At 47.4% G+C, this 18,068-nt stretch overlaps 1 protein-coding gene across 6 annotated transcripts in view; it reads left to right on the top strand.

Annotated features, from left to right (window-relative positions):
• Positions 1-18,068, top strand: part of GDPD5 (glycerophosphodiester phosphodiesterase domain containing 5) — a 193,796-nt gene that overhangs the window by 30,639 nt on the left and 145,089 nt on the right. The window contains exons 1-2 of one of the 6 annotated variants that reach the window (XM_054188893.1): positions 130-845; positions 1,114-1,194. The exons of 2 other annotated variants lie outside the window; for them this stretch is intronic. The gene's annotated coding sequence lies outside the window, so the exon portion shown is untranslated. Of the gene's footprint in view, positions 1-129; positions 1,195-7,109; positions 7,129-10,778; positions 10,798-18,068 lie in introns of those variants that run through there. 3 more of the 6 variants (XM_054188890.1, XM_054188895.1, XM_054188896.1) reach the window with 3 other exon arrangements.

The following is an 18,068-nucleotide window of genomic DNA, read 5'->3' as shown; positions in this document are numbered from 1 at the left end:
AGGGCACCCCTCCCTGGAGGAGGATGGCAGAAGTTTAGGGAGCGCTCCTGTAGAGACCAACTTGGGCGCTCTAAGTACTGTGCATGCAGCTCTGCTAGAAATGACTAGAAATGTCAAATAAGTCTCCAAGACAAGCTCCTGTGTAATCTGCAGCAGCCTGTAGACTGCTGGAGCCTGTTTTGAATCAGAAATTCTCCACGGATACAGCTGTAGTAGTGTTGTTTTTCTGAAGTGCTGATCCGCTTCCTTCCTTTCCAATTCCTCAAAAGAAAACAAGTCAGTTGATTTAGGTGCCAGAATACACTGCTGACTCCGCACAAGTTGTTTGCTCTTCTCTTGCATCCTTTTTATCCTTTTTTTTTTCTTTTCTTTCCTTAGCTGATTTGCCCCGGAGTTTGGGCCCCACGGAAGGTACTTCTGAAAAGTCTTCAGTGCAAAGCTGATCCTGAGGCATAGGAAAGAGCAGAGGAACAGAGTTGGTGCTTAAAGATATGTTGTCATCAGATATACATTTTCAGTCTCCATGCTTGTTGCTTGGAGACCTCTTGCATTAACTGTGTAAAACTTATCCCTGTTTAAATACAACTGGTTGGGTTTGGCTTTTTTAATAGGTCTTGGTGGATTTTGCTCTTAAAAGCATATCCCTCAAGAAAATCTATAAAGTTGGTCTCGCCAGTGTCCTATGGTAGAATCATTTAGGTTGGAGAAGGCCTTTAAGATGATTGAGATCTATGCCAAGGAGTTTTGCAGGTGAGCTGTCTGTTGACCATCACTTCGAGTGTTGGACCTCCTGCTCTTGGTGGAACCATGTTGTGAAGAGCGCAGGAGGCTCTTTGCTTCCTGGGGTGAGTTTTGGGCTCCTGTATGCACCTATGTCTCCATGGTTTTGTCCCCAGACAGACCATGTGCAAAGGCATCAGCCTCAGCTCGGTGCTACAGAAAGCTGTGGAGGGCCTTTGTGTCATGTCCCTTGGGATAGGGACTGTGAATGACATGGATGGGGCAGGTCCATGCTGCTGCTGTGAGAGTGGCTGCAGCCACAGTTCAGCCTGACCTTGGTTCTTTCAATCACCCTGCTTAATCCCTGTACTTATTCAAAATTGGTGTCAACAGAGAATGTCTGAGCAGAGATTAGCGGCGGATGAATGAGGCTGCCCGCGAAAGCGTGGAGAGAAAAACCAAAGTTTTCTAGAGGTAAAAATTACCCCCAAATTCTTGTTTTTATTTGTTTTTTTGTTTTGTTTGCTTTGTGTTCTGAGCTAGTTACTGAAGAGCTGCCTTAAGGGCTGTAGAGCAAAAGGATTCCTACTGCAAGAACTCCTTCATCCCTAAGTAAAACCATCCCAGTTCTCTGCTGGCCTCCTGCAGCACGCTGGCGTGAGCTGGGTGCCTTCGAGGTGACAGCTGTGGGGTGGCCCGGCTGCCTGTGTTGCTCTGGTTGATCTGCACTAATGCACTGTTTGTGGAGTCGAGCCTGTTCTGCTAATAATAGGCAGCTTTGTGGGAGATAAGCACCAGGCTGACCTTATCTGTGTCCATCACGTTTGGCCCGAGGGGAGCTTATTAGCTTGTGTTTCGTACTCTGGTGTGTGCGTATAAAATAAGGAGGGAAAATACAGGTTTTTAAACTATCAGAGGAGCCTTTGGAAGGGAAGGGCTGCCTAAAGAAACCCATGGGTGTGCGTGGTGCGTCTGGAAGCAACTCTGAAATGTTGTGGTGGTGGGTTGTGCTGTCCCAGTTCCCCCTGAGACTTTCCTAGCCCTTTGGGATGGGGGACAGTCAGTGACGTTGCATGTGCCTGGCCTTCCTCCAGCCCGATTCCCTGCATCTCCTGGGACCTCAAGGAAGAAACAAATCTGTGCTTCTGGGGCTGTGTTAGACAAAATGGAGGATAACCAAACCCCTTGTCTTTTTAGGCTGCTCTGCAGCAGGGGCTGCAGCGTAGGGTGCAGGAGCCCCGTTCATTTGAAGCAGGAATGATCCTGCGTGGTTTTCTACATTGATCCCTGTGAGATGAGTAGGAGTCCCTGTGGATGCACAGTTGGGTGGATGGAGGGGCAGAAACTCAGGATTCAGCCTCTGTGCATGTGTGTGACCACACGCTAAAACCTTGGGAATGCCATGCATCGGTCGTTCTTTAGCCCCTTCATGGCGAAGAGCCGATGCTCAGCATCCCAAGTGAGTGCCCAAAACTAGACACTGGTGTTGAATTCTCATTAACAGCTCTCTACAGATCTCTCACCTCCTCTTCTAAGTGCTTGCAGTTTAAAAAGCAGTCTAGAAATCCTGACTCTGCTTCACGTGTTCTTTCAGCGCCTCTGCCTTCTGGATATGAATTTAGCATGAAACGATGCTTTTTCAGATGCTTCAAAAGCTGCCTACAGAAATACGGGGAGGAAAGCTAACAGGAGGGCAAACTTTCTGAGGGATGAGAGAGTGTTTGTTTCTGCCTTTCCTTTGGTGGAAAAGGCTCAGAGTGTGTTTATAAAGCTGTGCCTTGGTTTTATTAACTAGCAGAGTCAGATGTCTCCCAGGCTGGTGGTATCTAACTCTTCTCCTGTCCTAGGCATTTGGATAAAAAAAAAAATAATGTTTGGAAAGATTACAGCAAAGAAAGACACTAATGAATGTTCATCAGGAATAACTGTTTTATTCCTTGGTGTACTTGCATTTCTGTTATCTTGTTATGCCTCTGTTTATTCCTGGAGCAGCAGAAGGTCATGGTGACATGCATTAACATGCCAGCCGTTGTCTGTCTTGGTCACACAGTGGCAGTCCTTGCAGGCTGTTGCCTGAGGAGTCCATCATTGCCAAATACCACTGTGACAGCGGCGGTGCCTTTCTGGCAGAGTAAATTTTGCAAGGATCTTGTGTGGTGCCTCTTGTGAGAGTCAGCCACCAGGTTCTTATTAAGAAGAAATACTTTGCTGTGAGGGTGGTGAGCCCCTGGCCCAGGTTGCCCAGAGAAAAGCTGTGGCTGCCCCATCCCTGGAGGTGTTCAAGGCCACGTTGGATGGGGCTTCAAGCAACCTGGTCTGGTGGGAGGTGTCCCTGCCCAGGGCAGGGGGTTGGAACTGGATGGTCTTTAAGGTCCCTTCCAACCCAAACCATTCTATGATGCTGTGGACTGGTGTTGGTCCGGGGGTGCCTTGGAAAGCATTGATCTGCACTCCTCAAGGTGTTTCTTGAATGCTTGGGCTGACATGAGACTTGAATCCTCGTCTGTTATTTGTGGCAGAAGCTCTGTGAGCTCTTAGAGTTGAGGAGGTTTTTTTTTTTTTCACCCTGTGAATGGAAAAGGTGGGGGTAGCAATACAGAATGCAAAGTACAGGAGGTGTCACACTTGATGTCATCTGCTGCCCCAGATGGGGAGGATGGTGGGAAGGGGCTGTGATGGCTTGACAAGAGGTGGCATGTGTGCAACCACCACATTGTATGGCCGACTGGCTCCTCAAAGCAGTGGCTGAGCTGTAAATGCCTGACTTCAAGTTATGGGTCAGGCGAGGGCACTGTTTACATCCTGTAATTAACATCTGTGCAGTTAATCACCGGGGCTGGCAGACCCGGAGACGCTGGATCGGAGTCCTGCTCTCCGTTGTGGTTGGATCCCTGTCCCAGAGACGACGGGAGGCTAATAACAAAGATGTGTCAACTTGGACTGTCTGTGCTAATTTATCCTCCTCCCCCTTCCAGCGTATGTTTGCAGCATATAAATCAACATCTCTATAAATCAGGGCTTTGACTTTAATTTCTTCCTCCTTTTTGGCCTCTCAGAAAACAGGGTTTATACAACTGTGCAGTTTTTCTTTTTTAGCACATGAACCTGTGGGGCAGATTAAAGAAAACTTAGCCGAGGCAGAATGTTGAACACAGCATTTCTGTGCAAGCTGGTGCTTGGTGGGACATCGGAGCTGCTCGGAGGAAGCCAAGCTGAGACCTTGATAGGTTGCACAACCATTTCTTTGCTTCTTGGAGACTTGTCTATCTCACTATTATGTGTAAGTGAAAAGCTAGTATCATAGAATCATAGAAGGGTTAGGGTTGGAAGGGACCTTAAAGACCACCCAGTTCCACCCCCCTGCCCTGGGCAGGGACACCTCCCACCAGGCCAGGTTGCTCCAAGCCCCGTCCAGCCTGGCCTTGAACCCCTCCAGGGCTGGGGCAGCCACAGCTTCTCTGGGCAACCTATTGCAGTGTCTCACCACCCTCACAGGAAAGAATTTCTTCCTAATATCTCATCTCAATCTCCCCTCTTTCAGTCTAAAACTGTCTCCCCTCATCCTATGGTGTCCCTCCCCAGCTTTCCTGCAGGCCCCCTTTAGGTACTGGGGGCAGTATGTTGGCAGATAACTGTGCTCTGAAATATGCTAATAGCAGGCTGGAGTGATTAACCTTGCAAGGCAGGAAATGTTTGTGATGTATTGATTTCCACCACCACCACTCTCTAACGCTGCAGAAAAAGGTGATTGTCCCTCCCTGGTTTAATGCAAACTGCAGAGGAGGCATTTATTGTTTAGAATGGAGAAAGCAGTAGGAAATTTGGAAGTGAGGATGATGACTTGCAATCTCCTCTTCCATTGTGTCCACTGCAGAACGTGGATGTGAGATGTTCGTGGGCTCCCTAATTCCCCTGTGAATCCCAGCCACTGTTAAGTGCAACCGGCTACTCTCTCAGCAGCTGGTCTGTCTTTTCTGATGTGAAAATGACTTTGCTTCTAGGAAGGTTTAAACCCTACTTTGTGTGACCTGCCTTTCTCCTTTTGATTGATCGGTATTAGCTCGCCTCGGAGGTGAAGAGAAATCCATATGCTCTCTTTCATCTCCCTCTAAGCCGTGTATAAAGACTTTAATTCTGAATCTAAAAAAGGCTAGAGGTGGTGAGGAATAAAATACAGCTTTCCTAGCAGATAGTGAAGTGACCCTCTTGTTAAAACCTGAGGCGGTTAAGACTCCTAAAACAGCTAGGTCTGTAAGAGTAGAGATACAGTTAATTAACATTTATCTAAATATGTTAAGGAGCTACTTTACATCCTTATCTCCCTGAAAACGTTAGGGAAGGGTTGGTCTCCCAAAGTGGTGAGGAAGCAGCAGGTTCTGGTCCAGAATCTGTGTGGTAGGATGGTGTTGAAGCCACTTGTGAGAGTCATGCTTGAAGAGCGAGCTCCAGGGAAAAGGGGGGGATGTGACTGTCCCCACTGAAGATGGTACAGAGCATCCCTGGAACTGGTGGCTGGTAGCTTGGGGTATGTGTTTTTTTGGGATGATGCCCCAAAAGTAGGGCCTGCGCATTAGTGCATGAGCCCATAGATATTCAATGCATTAATAAAAGCTTCTCTCGAAAAGGCCAGGAGAGGATCCCGACTCAGTCATGGGGGAAGAGGAAGGTTGGCTGAGAAGCTACTTATTTCCCAGCTAACTAGTTACATTACCAGCATGAGATTGCTGGAAGAGAGGCCAGGGGTGATATGGAAGAAGGGAGAAGTGCCCAGCCCTTTGGGGCAGATTGTGATGGGCTCGTAGCTCTGATTGGCACCTACCTTTCCCTTTTTGAATCTGGTGTATGGCTGTTGGGATTTTCTGAAATTCCCAGTCTGGAGTCCACAGCAACCCGCGAACTTCTGCCTTCAGTAAAAGCTTTGCCTTCAGCGATGGAGAAAAGCTTGAGGACACAAGTAGAGCAGAGTGACCCAAGCTACCAGCAGTGCTCTGTTCAGCAGGCAGCACAGCTTTTTATGTTGGATTTCCCGCACAATTGCGGTGCCTTTCCTAGAGGAACAGTTGCCATGTTCATCAGCATGAACTCGGGTTTGTCTGCCTCCCTGGTTGTTTTGAGCGGACTGTTCCTACTGCTGTTACAAGAAAAAAAACCCTTTAAGTTATTGAGGTGCACTTCTACCACTCTGCAGCGAATAAAACTAAACTGGTTGTCCCTCTCTGCTGGGCCCTCTGCAAACCCATGGGGAAGGACTCCTTGCAAAGAGCACAGAGCCTATGCGTCTACCTGATGTAGACTGAGTGGGTGCGTAGGTGGGTCCAGGAGCTGTTGTGAAGCTGTGCTGAGGGCTGCTAAGGGTAGAAGATGGCGCAGGCAGAAATCCTGCCTGGTTTTGATGCTGCCGAGCACGTGTTTCACAAACACAGTGCAGTGTCAGAGGCAAGAACTGTGTTCTTTGAGCAGTTCCAGTTGGTATGAAGTCATGAATGTCTCTACTTTTTCTCTCGGTGGATCTACCACCATCTCCTTGGCAGTGGTGCATATTTATTTCTTTCAAATGTCTGCTTTGTGACTGGCCGCACCAAGACTCAAGCCATCTACTTCATTTGTCAGGCTATAGCACTCTCTGATCCCCCATGTGGTGTTTGCTGTGTCCAAAACACTTTACTGCTTTATGTACCACTCTTTTCCCCTTCCAGTCTTCTTTATACACAAGTTGGGTATCTTAAATTCCTCCAAACCAAAGAATATCGATGTAGAGTTAAATGTCTTTATTGTCTAACCCCTGGTGGGGACAGATCTCCATGGGAGCACCATGCTGCACATCTCAGAGGTGTCCATGTGGTGCTTGATTCCTTGCAGGGGGAACTACCTGGACCCCGATTAGAGCATCTCATCAGCTGCAATGCATTGACTTGCTCAGAGCTGGCTTGAGATTGTGGTGCACCAGCAGAGGTGTGTGTGAAAGCAGGGGTAGCAGTGTCCTGACAGCAACCTTGAAGGACCTCCTAAACCCTTGTATCCTTGTGAAGAGCAGCCAGCAGCTGCCAACAAATCTGATGGGAGTTGGCTGGTTAAGTTATATGTCCAAACGGGCTTGGCAGGGGGCCGGCAGGGTGCTGCTGAGGACAAATATTTTTGAGTGGTAAAGTATTCCCAAGCTCCCTGTCCCTATGCTATTCCTGTAGCAGTGGTTCAGATGAGGGCAGACCTTGTGAGCTCTTCTAAACATCTGCTCATGATCTAAAACCAAAACAACAGAGGCATAATGTGCTTGGTGACTCTCCATCCTGGAGCTGAGAGCTCTCTTCCTCTTGGTTTGAGTAGGAATGCTGTTGATGGACAAGGTAGGCGGCTCACCTGGGATGGGGGAGGAAGACAACACAAGTTTGAAAGTCTTGCACATCCCAGGTACCTGTCTAAACCCTTGGGCTATTTACAGGCTGGTTTTGGTGGGAAGGATGATGCTTTATTTACCATCTCAGCTCATTCTTGTGTAGGGTGGGAGAGGGAGCTTTTTGTAAGCTGCATCCCATGAAGCTTAATTCCATGATTGTTTAACTGCAGTGCTGGCATGTTTCCCTGCCTGCTCTGACTGCAGCCCTACAGGAAAGGCATGGGGGAGTGAATGATCCAGGTGGTGGTTGAATGCTGCAGGAGAGGCTGGGGAGAAAGGAGTGCTCATCTGGCAGGTTGTGCTTTAGGTGTCTGCATAGGTGGAGATGAAGAGGGTACCAAATCCTCTGTCTGCTGGAAGGTTACTTAGATGCTCAGGAGGCTGGAAGAACCTCAAATACCGGGTATCTAATTCTTGTTTATTTAAACATCAAAATTATACCAGCGATGCCTCCAGAGCCCAGGGTAGCGGCATCTGTTAATGAGGAGTGAGAGCTCTAAGGACTTGTGGTGGTTCACCTGCTGTCCTTTAGGAGGAAACCAATCTTTCCTTAATCAACATTGATAGAGAGGCTCTTTAAATTGGAGTTACCGGATTCCTAGTAAATTGGATTTTTTTTCCCCCCTCTGTTTTCTTACAACACAATCCCTGAACAGTCTTTAGGTCTGGACTACATCTTTCTGCCCAACATCCCTGTGATGCTGATAATCCTTCTCTGCTTTACATCCCTTCACCCCCGAATATTTATGTGCATATAAACAGAGGAGCAACAAATTTGACTTGCTACCACAGGGATCCGCGACCATTTCAAATGTAAACTCGGCTTAGCTCTCAGTTCTCTCTTACTCTGCATGACTGTCTTTCCACATAATAAATTACCAGCATTTATTGGTCTTTTGACATATAGGTTTCCCAAGGGAAAGGAAGGAGACTGGCTGAACAAAGCCTTCTCTATAATCAGAGTTTGCAGTAGGCTTTGGACAGAAATTGCAATTGCTGGCCAGTACAGCAAGGATTTTATGGCTCTATCTATAACTGCATTTATGCCAACCAGCGGATTTGGGAGGTATATCTATAATACACCTTAGACTGTATTGTTAAGAGATTAATGTCTATAATAAATGGTAGTATTTGCATGTCAAGAACTGATGAGAAACCAGTGCGTTTCTGGGAATGCATCACGGGACAGAGTTCTAGAAGCTTGTTTCTCCTGCTGGGATGTGAGACTGTCCATGCCGCTCATGTTCCCACCGCTTGAAATTTGACAGGCAACTTCTGCCTGCTGTGGGCACCGTGTGCCTTTATGCTAGTGCTGGAAAAGGGCTGAGATTTGGAGCCATTTGAAAACTGCTAGGTTTGGTGCTTCTCTCCTTCTCCCAATTTTTTTTTTTGTCTGGCTGAAATAAGCCAGGAACATCCAATAACCTCCACCCAAGCACTGCTCCAACAGCTCCAGTTGGGACCTCATTGGCAAAAGCCAGCTGCATTGTGTGCCTTGTGACTGTGTAAAATGAGCTGGATCTTTGGTTGATGTAAGATGAGTAGCTCTTGTTTCTTGCTTGCATTTGTTCTATATCACCTTGTGCTGATGCAGCTCGGTGCTTTAATGAAAATCTTTTGCAAGAAGACATCTCCAGGACTCATCTAACTTAAGCTAATGGTTAACCCAATTGTAGAATGGTTTAGGTTGGAAGGGATTTGAAGACCATCTAGTCCAACCCCCTGCCCTGGGCAGGGACACCTCCCACCAGACCAGGTTGCTCCAAGCCCCGTCCAACCTGGCCTTGAACCCCTCCAGGGATGGGGCAGCCACAGCTTTTCTCTGGGCAACCTGGGCCAGGGGCTCACCACCCTCACAGCCAAGAATTTCTTCCTAATCTGTAGTCTAGATCTCCCCTCTTTCAGATTAAACCCTTCCCCCTCGTCCCATGGCTCCCCTCCCTCATCCAGAGTCCCTCCCCAGCTTTCCTGGAGCCCCTTGAGGGGCTGGAAGGGGCTCCAAGGTCTCCCCGGAGCCTTCTCTTCTCCAGGCTGAACCCCCCCAACTCTCTCAGCCCGTCCTCCCAGCAGAGGGGCTCCAGCCCTCCCAGCATCTCCGGGGCCTCCTCTGGCCCCGCTCCAACAGCTCCGTGTCTCTCCTGTGCTGAGGCCCCAGAGCTGGAGGCAGCACTGCAGGGGGGTCTCCCCCGAGCGGAGCAGAGGGGCAGAATCCCCCCCCTCGCCCTGCTGCCCACGCTGCTGGGGATGCAGCCCAGGCTGTGGGGGGGTTTCTGGGCTGCCAGCGCACATTGACGGCTCATGTTGTCTCGTGTCTTTGTGAGATCAGATGAATTTTTTTTCCCTGAAAGACTTTCTCCTATAGAAGATTGTCTGGGATTGCATGGGAAGAAGACTTCTCACGAATCCTGTTAAAGATTACTCTCAATTTTTGCAAGTGCACAGGAAATGTGAACTTTCTGAGACAGAAAGTACTGTAGCGTGAGCCTTGCATGAATGCCACTGGTTCCACTTTAGCTCTGGTTGCGGTAACTGGTCTGACTGGACTCCGTCCTGCTGGGGCAAGAAGTGGATGAAGGCCAGTGACTTTCCAGCAGACTGACCTTGCAGAAGGTCAGTGTTTCTCGGGTAGGTAGTCCAGCACGAAGATCTGGTTTGAGAGCTTCAACTTGCATAATAAGAGTGAGACTTCCTCCAGTGGAGGAGTTGCTGAGTAAAACTCTTCCTGTTCTGGCTGGCTGTTCCTCTCCTCTGGTATTTTCCTTGCACCTTTGTCTTGTTGCACCTGGAGAGTGGATGGCTTTCTCATGGATCTTGGTCAGAGAAGACACTGCTGTCTGTGGCTGTCCAGTTGTAGTCAAGCCAGTGTGTCCCTCACCTCAATGGCTTTGTCCCTGCCTTCCTTCCCATCTTGGAGGCTGGTTTTGAGTGAGGCTTTATGAAGGCATCTCACCTTCCGTCTGCCCTGGAAGACACTGCTGTTCCCCATGCTACGTGTAGCAGAACTAAGGCAGGTGCTGGCAGGGAGTCTGGTGGGGAATACTTCTGGCATGAGAGCTGAATCCAGGATCTTCGGAGAACCCTGCCCGTCCTGACTTCATCTGCTGCTAGACTGGGTGGTTGTGGTCTTTTAGCCTGGGCAGGAGGAGGATTGTCCCTGCCTTGCAAACAGCCTGCACAGAGCAGCTTGCGTGTGGAAGAGGCATTGCTGCAGAAATTTTGGCAGGGCTCCTGCTCATCTCTTGTGCTTGTGGAGCAGCAATAGCAGCTGCCTCGTGCCCTCTCCCAGCCAGGAGGGAGAAGTAGGTCAGAATTTGCATTCTGTGCTCGGCTTCTCTGCATAACTTGCACACTTTTCTATTTTTTTATGTCCTCTTTTTAAACGAGCTGTTCCTGCATGTGCGTGTTCCTTGGGCTCCCCTGAATCAGAGGGTGAAGACTTAAATTCAGATGTATAATTGGGCTTTAATGTCTGTCTTCCCTCCAAGAGCACTTCTGGGAGACTCCTCAGGCTCCAAAGGGCTGATCCCAGCATGTAAAAATCTGAAATAAATGCTTGGGGCAGTGTCTTCAATTTTTGGCTGTTGTATTGTCTGGCTCAGGATTTAAATTTTCTCCTGTAGCTCTCTTTTTGCATGACAAGAGCGAGTAATTGGGATGAAATCATCCGTGCTGCAAATGTGATGGTGAGATTTCTTTTCGGCGCTGTTCTGTGTGTGGGTTTTTTTTTCGGGTTTTTTTTTTTTGTGGATGGTTTGCAATGTCCTGATGGGGCGGGGTGGGGGGGGAAATGAAAAAGAGATGGAGCGCGGCAGGCTCGTGGCAGCCAGAGAAGCATCCGAGCGTTGCTGAAGCGCTGCAGGGCAGTCGAAGGATCGTTTTGTGGCGGTTTTGTGCACGGTGAGGAAGAAGAGCTTCGTTGCAATCAGTGCCCTGAAATAACAGAGGTGCCAGATGAGGTCTGGTGTGATGGGGCATCCCGTGCAGAGGCTGGGACAGGAGAGCGGGGCTGGCTGCTGGGCTGCGTGGTGGGGAGCATCCTTGCCTGAATCTGTAGGTTTTAAGGTGTGAAATGGCACCATCCATCGGCATGTCTCTTTCCACCCCCCCTCCCCCACCCCCCCAAAATTTTCAGACGTATAGGTGGGTCTGTGTTACTCCTCATAGCAGGATGGCAATTTGTCCTGTGGTTTGGGGAATGGTGGGGTCTCTTTTTAGGATTTCTGGGTCTCATTGCCGTTTCTCGTCCCCAGTTGAGAAAACAAGCTTGTTTCCTGTGCGATTCAGCATCTCCAGCAGATTTATTTTTTTTTGTCAGTAATCTGGCAAAAAGAGGCATTTAACATCCTGAAGTTGGGTGATTATTTTTCTTTACAGTGGAGGGTTTCAACTTATGAAGGAAAGAAAAACCTGATTCTGGTCTGCCTTCATCTGTGTAGGTGACTTTTGCTGTGGGCTTTTGTGTTTCTATTCTCTAGAAGCCTATTTGCTTTTTTTTGTTGGTCTGAAATATAAAGCAAACTGTGTAGTCTGAAGACAGGTATATGGGTAAAAGTGATAGAAACTATATTAATGTGACATGATTATTGGCCTAATGGGTTTTTCTCTATATTTTTTTTTAAGTAGGGATAATATTTCACTCAGACTTTTGCTCTGTGTTTTTTGTAGCGTGTACACACACCTAGCCAAAAATAATTTCTTTTTCCTTTTTCCAAGGAAGCTTTGGGGTGGCTTACCTGGTGTATCTGCTCTACGCAGGTGAAACTGTAACCTGAATCTGTCTAAGGCTTGTGCAAATAGCAGGGCATGTCATGTCTGTTCCCATTTGTGCCTTCTTCGTGAAGGTTTAGCTGCCAAAAAGTGTCGGCAGCTTTGAGACACCTCTGCACAGGAATGACCTTTTGAGAGCTGAACTCTTTCCCCATCCTGCCCCGCTGTTTGAGCTCTCTCCTTCGGGGCTTTCACATGTTCAAACATTGATAGTAGGAAGGCTGCTTAAAAGAAAATATAAGATAGTCTGAGCCTTTTTAAAGGGTTGGAAGAACTTAATTTGAGGGTTGGTTTGGGAATTGCAGTGAAAGCACCTTTGATTTCTTTTTGTTCCCTCTCGTACCTGCCATTCGCATTAATCCATACGGGTGTCCTATTGTTCCCTTCGGGTATTAGGTTTTTAATTGTGCTGTTGTGTTTAAAAGCAGTGCTGAGAACCGCTTTTGAGTTGCGTGGCACGTGGGTGTATAAAAGATCATCTGGGGAGGTGTTGCAATAAGGGGCTATTGTCTTTCTGTTTGGAATACCCTTGGAGACGAAACGCATCCTGCACGTGTGTGTGCATGAACGTTGCTAATCCTCCCCACCCAGAGCACTCAACTGTCACGATTTATACAGACTTCTAAGGTTTTGTGGCAGTAATACACCTCCTCCATCATGTATTCCTGTTTCTGGAGCGAGTCCAGAGAAGGGCACCGGAGCTGGTGAGGGGTCTGGAGCACAAGTCTGGTGAGGAGCGGCTGAGGGAGCTGGGGGTGTTCAGCCTGGAGAAAAGGAGCCTGAGGGGAGACCTTCTCGCTCTCTGCAACTCCCTGAAAGGAGGGGGTAGCCAGGGGGGGTCAGTCTCGTCTCCCAAGGAACAGGCCACGGGACAAAAGGAAACGGCCTCAAGTTGCCCCAGGGGAGGTTTAGGATGGATATTAGGAAAAATCTCTTCACTGAAAGGGCTGCCAAGCATTGGAAGAGGCTGCCCAGGGCAGTGGTGGAGTTGCCATCCCTGGAGGTATTTAAAAGATAGACACACGTGGTGCTGAGGGATGTGAGTTAGTGGTGGCTTTGTCAGTGTTAGGCTGATGGTTGGACTAGATTATCTGAAAGGTCCCTTCCAACCTAAATGATTCTATGATTCCAGCAAACAAAGAGGGGAATCGCATTCTGGTTTTGCGACTGTGGGATATGGCTCTAGTCCCTGGATGATACTGCAGTCACACGAGAGGGCTGTGAAGATCTTGTTACCTTCTGCTCAACACCCCTGTCTCCATAAAGTGCTTTTCTCTGTGTGTTGTGCTGCATTTGACCCTCCCTTCACCTCCAGGTGTCGTTCAAATAAAGCAGTATTATTCTGAAGTCTTAAACTTCTCTGTTCAGCTGCCGAAGTCCAAGCGATATTTGTACTTTGGGCAAGTGTCTCAGTGAATAGCCTGCTCTATGTGCGCTCAATAGTACACAGATCGCTGCAAAGAATAGCTCAATGGCTGCTGGATCTAGGCATGAATCTGCCATCCTTTGCCTAGATCTGGAATTCTCTTCTCTGCGTTGCACGGATAGTGACCGGCAAAATGAGCTGTTGTGCAGGTAAAGTCTTGGCCACCTCTTGTTTCCAAATTGTGTTAGTTAAACCATCCTTTGAGAAGAATTTCAAAGCCCAACAAGATTAAAATATATAATGAGTTTATTCTGCCTCCAGGACCTGATTTTTAGCAGGAAATCAATGGTGAGCTTTGGCTTTCTTGTGCAGTCTTGTCTTGCAAGTAGAGGGACAATGAATGGATATTGGTTCAGTTCCAAGTAGGCAATAACTGCAGCTGGAAATCCTTTCAGCTAATAAACTGCGTTGTACCTTAAAGCAAAAATTCAGGACTGTCATAGTACAAAGACAGAGACTATCTTGAGTACAACTTGAATCCAGCCTGGCCTTGAACACTTCCAGGGATGGGGCATTGGCAGCTTCCCTGGGCAACCTGTTCCAGTGCCTCACCACCCTCACAGCCAAGAATGCTGGCCTGAGATCCAATCTAAATCTCCCCTCCTTCAGTTTGAGGCTGTTACCCCGTGTCCTATCATTACAATCCCTCATCCAGAGTCCCTCCCCATCCTTCCTGTAGGCCCCCTTGAGGGACTGGAAGGGGCTCTAAGGTCTCCCCGGAGCCTTCTCTTCTCCAGGCTGAACAACCCCAACTCTCTCAGCCTGTCCTCCCAGCAGCGGGGCTCCAGCCCTCGGATCATCTCAAACTTCTTGCCAAGAATACTGACTGTCTTAAAAGCTCTCATTTTTTATATGCTTCTGACAAGCTGGAGATGTGGCAGGAGAGTTACCTGTCACAGCGGTGACAAAGGTTAATGCAATAGAGCTGGTAGGGGGGAGGGATGACACTTTTTTTTCTTGAAGTTAAATGCAAGCGTGTTTTGTTTAAATGGCATTGTTGATGTTTGCACTGTCTGGTGTTAGCTCTGGATCTGCTGGGGTTGATCCTGTACCTGCTTTTCTCCCATTTGATGAAGTGGTCAGCTCTAACAGATTGTTTAGGTTTTATTTTGGGGCAAACTAGATGATCCAGTTGGCTCTGCAGCCTTCAATGTGGTACATGAGAGGCTTGAAACTTGTGTGTGCCACTTGCTGAACTCTCCTGAAATAAAAAATCAGGCTTATTCTGATGTCTAAAAAAGTCATCTTGTCGTGGTTGGTTGATTTCTAGGGTGTGTAGGGAAAAGTTGGGGCTACCAAGCAACAAAGGTACTAGTTCTGAAACCTAGCATGGAATATGGCAGATCCAAGATCTTAATGGTTGGGGTGGGAGGGGGGCGAAGAAGTAACTTGCAAGTATAATAACTGTAATAATGCCCTCTTTTGGGTGGGTTGTAGAGGAAGGTTGTAAACTTTGTGTCTCCCTGCTACATCTTAGGTGCTTATGAGCGTGTTAGATCTTCTTCCTTCTTGGGCTTTGTTTCAATCACTTCCACTTGATAGCTTGAGTGGGAGGGGAAAAGAGAAAATCCTATATATGGCTAAGTTCAAGCTCTTTCTGTAAGAGTAAAGAGTGGCAAGAGTGTATTATTTCATTAAATACACTCTGGCTGTAATGAAGGACTTGGTGATTTGTTGTCTCGTCTGTTCTCTGATCTGCTCTGTGTGCTCCACTCTTTCCTCCAGCGATACCTGTGGATTCTGGTAGGGGGCTGGAGCTGATGTTCTGAGGATGCCACTCTCTGTGTGTGTGTGTGTTTTGCTCATCCTAAAGTAATGTTGATAATGGGAGGAAGCTTTGAAGATTAGGGATATTGGCCCTTGCAAGGTGCATAAGTTCATAGCCACTTAATTCACTCCCTTTAAAAATAATAAATAAGAAAAATATTTAAATAAAATCCCCAAATCTCCATTCTTCTCTCCCTATGTTGACAGCAAAGAATTAAAATAGTGCCATCTGTGCTTAAAACCCTCAACACTTTCTGTGAGAGCCTCACTGTGTTGTTCCAGGATGGACGATGTCATTTGGTCTGTAGAAGAGGTCTCTTGGGAAAGACAACACAAGCTGTAGGGAGTTCAGTTGTGATGATAACATCTGTTATCATCACAGTGAAGCCTTTGCATCCTTTCCAAGCAAGCCTGGGAGATTCCATTACTTTGCATCTTGTCTAGTTCCTGAAGTCTCTGAACGAAGGACCAGGATCTGGGGATGGTGATGGGGAAGCTGGTGGCATAGGGTTGGGATTTACCAGCCGAGGGTCATGTCAACTCTTTTGATCTTGCTACAGAAAAAAGTAAAACCCATTTCCGTGTATTCCAGGTGTCTGAAATCCAGTATGTTCTCCCCCATGCTACTTTTCCTTAACAGGTGGAGTGACCTTAGTGGTGTAACCACTGAGTTTGTTCCTATCTGAAAGCCGGGCAGCTTCCTTATATTTTGGAAACTTTTTCCATAGATAAATGTGGAAGTATTGGTTCATGGTAGGGAGAGATTAAAACAATGTTGTGAGTTTTAAACACATCCTGTGGCATCCAGCTGTGTTTTGACCTCTGCTGCAATAGTGGGATGGTCGGACTGGTTGACCCGTGCAGGGACTTTGTAATGGGGCCTCAAGCACCCTGTTTTGTGTTGGCTGGACAGAAGGCTGGGTTTACCCTGGCTCTGGTCTGCAGACAGCAGCATAGTGTTGAGTTGTACTCATTATCTTGAAGTTGGGTGCAATCAAGCTATGTGTGGGCTGTGGACCATGTGGAGCTCTTGGCATGACCAAACTGCCAGTAGGATTATCTCCTGCTGTGTGGTTGAAATGTTTTGGGCAAGGCTGTTATGACTCTCTATGAAGCTTAAGAACTTGAGAAGAAACTTCCCTTGAACCCGGGCACGAACTCGAACATAGGAAGCTCCACTTAAACATGAGGAGGAACTTCTTTACTCTGAGTGTGACAGAGCCCTGTCACAGGCTGCCCAGAGAGGTGGTAGAGTCTCTGTCTCTGGAGACATTCCAAACCCGCCTGGATGTGTTCCTGTGCCACCTGCTCTGGGTGACCCTGCTCTGGCAGGGGGTTGGACTGAATGGTCTCCAGAGGTCCCTTCCAATCCCTATCATTCTGTGATTCTGTGAAGCCTATTGGGAAGGATCCCATGCTAGGGAAAGGTGCCACTTAACTGAGTAGCTCATTACCAAAGAATAGTAGAGGCTCTACCATCCTCTACTTTTTCTAAACCACTTGGCTATATCTGTGATTGTTTTTCTGCCTGGTGGCCAACCACCAAGGTTGGGCTTGTCAAATTTGTAGATCTGTTATAGTAAATAGCCTGGGTTTTCATGTGCAGGTTTGGGGAAAAAAAAAAAAAGGCTTTGACATGTCAGTTTAGTTAAGGTGAAAGCCCAAGGGCTTTCAGGAGTCTACATTTAAAATGTTTACTTTGAGCTCAAGGAGATATTTAAGAGAAATCGCGCTTACTTCCCCATAAAACCTCAACAACCTGTTGCAGAGAGGGCTCTTGAGCTTGGGTGTGCTGAGCAAGCTGCATATGCTGGGTTCAAACCTGTGGGCTGAACAAGTGCTGGGTGGCAAAGATGCTTCTCCAGCTTGGGGAACAAAACCTTATTAAGCTGTGAAAAGAAACACGAACAGCCCATTGAAAGACGCAGCTAGACGAGACACGGAGCTGCCTCCATGTTTTCACTCCAGAGGGATGCTGTGAAACCAAACAGATTGAGGACTGAAGCGTAGGTGGTGTGTGAAGAAGGCACTTGCGTAATGTCACCGGAATAGAAATGGGTGCGTGATGCTCTTGCTTTCATCCGCGCGGCTGGAAGCAGGTGGTATCAGCTGCTTGCAAAAAAAGGGAAGGTTTTAACAGGTTTCAGTCAGTCAATACTAAATGGAACAAGAAAGGAGAAAAAGTGAGGTTCTCAAGGGCTTGGCAGAAGATTGAACAGCCAACAACTCTGTTTGAAAACGCCTAGGATCAGAGTGGATTCTACATGATATTGGTAATATTGGGACAGTGTGTTTTCTAGCCCAGTGAAAATGTTATCGCCCTCTTTTAAGTACTACTGAGGAAGATCCAAGCTAAGGGATGAGGACTTTATTACCTAAAGGCTCACAGGCTACTCAATAGCTTGCAATTGCTGTGCTGCTAAAGAGAGAAAAAGGCATTCTTGGAAAGCAGCATGATCCATAAACCCCAACTTGCTGGAATATGTAGAATTGCTTAAAAAGCTAAAAGTTAATAGCCAGGATTAAAGAGAAGATGGTGATTTACAGCAGTTTGGCCAACATTGCTAGCTTGAGGGGTTTATGCTGGAAAAGATATTTCCATCCTGACCAGCCGCACTCTTTTGGAGTTTATATGTTGGCTGTAAACCTCGGGCTGTTTCAAAACTTGGTAGAGTGATTAGTTTCTCTAATGGAAACATCCATTTAGAAAGGGAGGAAAAAAGGAAAATACTAAATTCTCCTGAGTCCTCTTTCCAAGTCGCTTCTGAACACAGCGTGAGTGGTGGTCTTTTTTTTTTTTTTTTTCCCAGGTCACTGGGTTGTACTTGGCCAAGCCAGGAGGCAGAGACACCTCTCCAAAACTTTCTTGTATGGAAGCTGCTTGAGCACTTCCTTGCTTCTCTGCAGTGCCTTGATGTATGGGAGAAAAATTGGCATGAGTTTGGTGAAGGAAATGCAACATCTCTGGGCTTTCAAGTTCCTGAAAAGTCTTTT

Source organism: Rissa tridactyla, chromosome 1 (genome assembly GCF_028500815.1).
Source record: "Rissa tridactyla isolate bRisTri1 chromosome 1, bRisTri1.patW.cur.20221130, whole genome shotgun sequence".
Taxonomy (NCBI): Eukaryota; Metazoa; Chordata; class Aves; order Charadriiformes; family Laridae; genus Rissa; species Rissa tridactyla.
The sequence above is the reverse complement of the archived record's forward strand: the minus strand, read 5'-3'. Positions and strand labels throughout refer to the sequence as shown.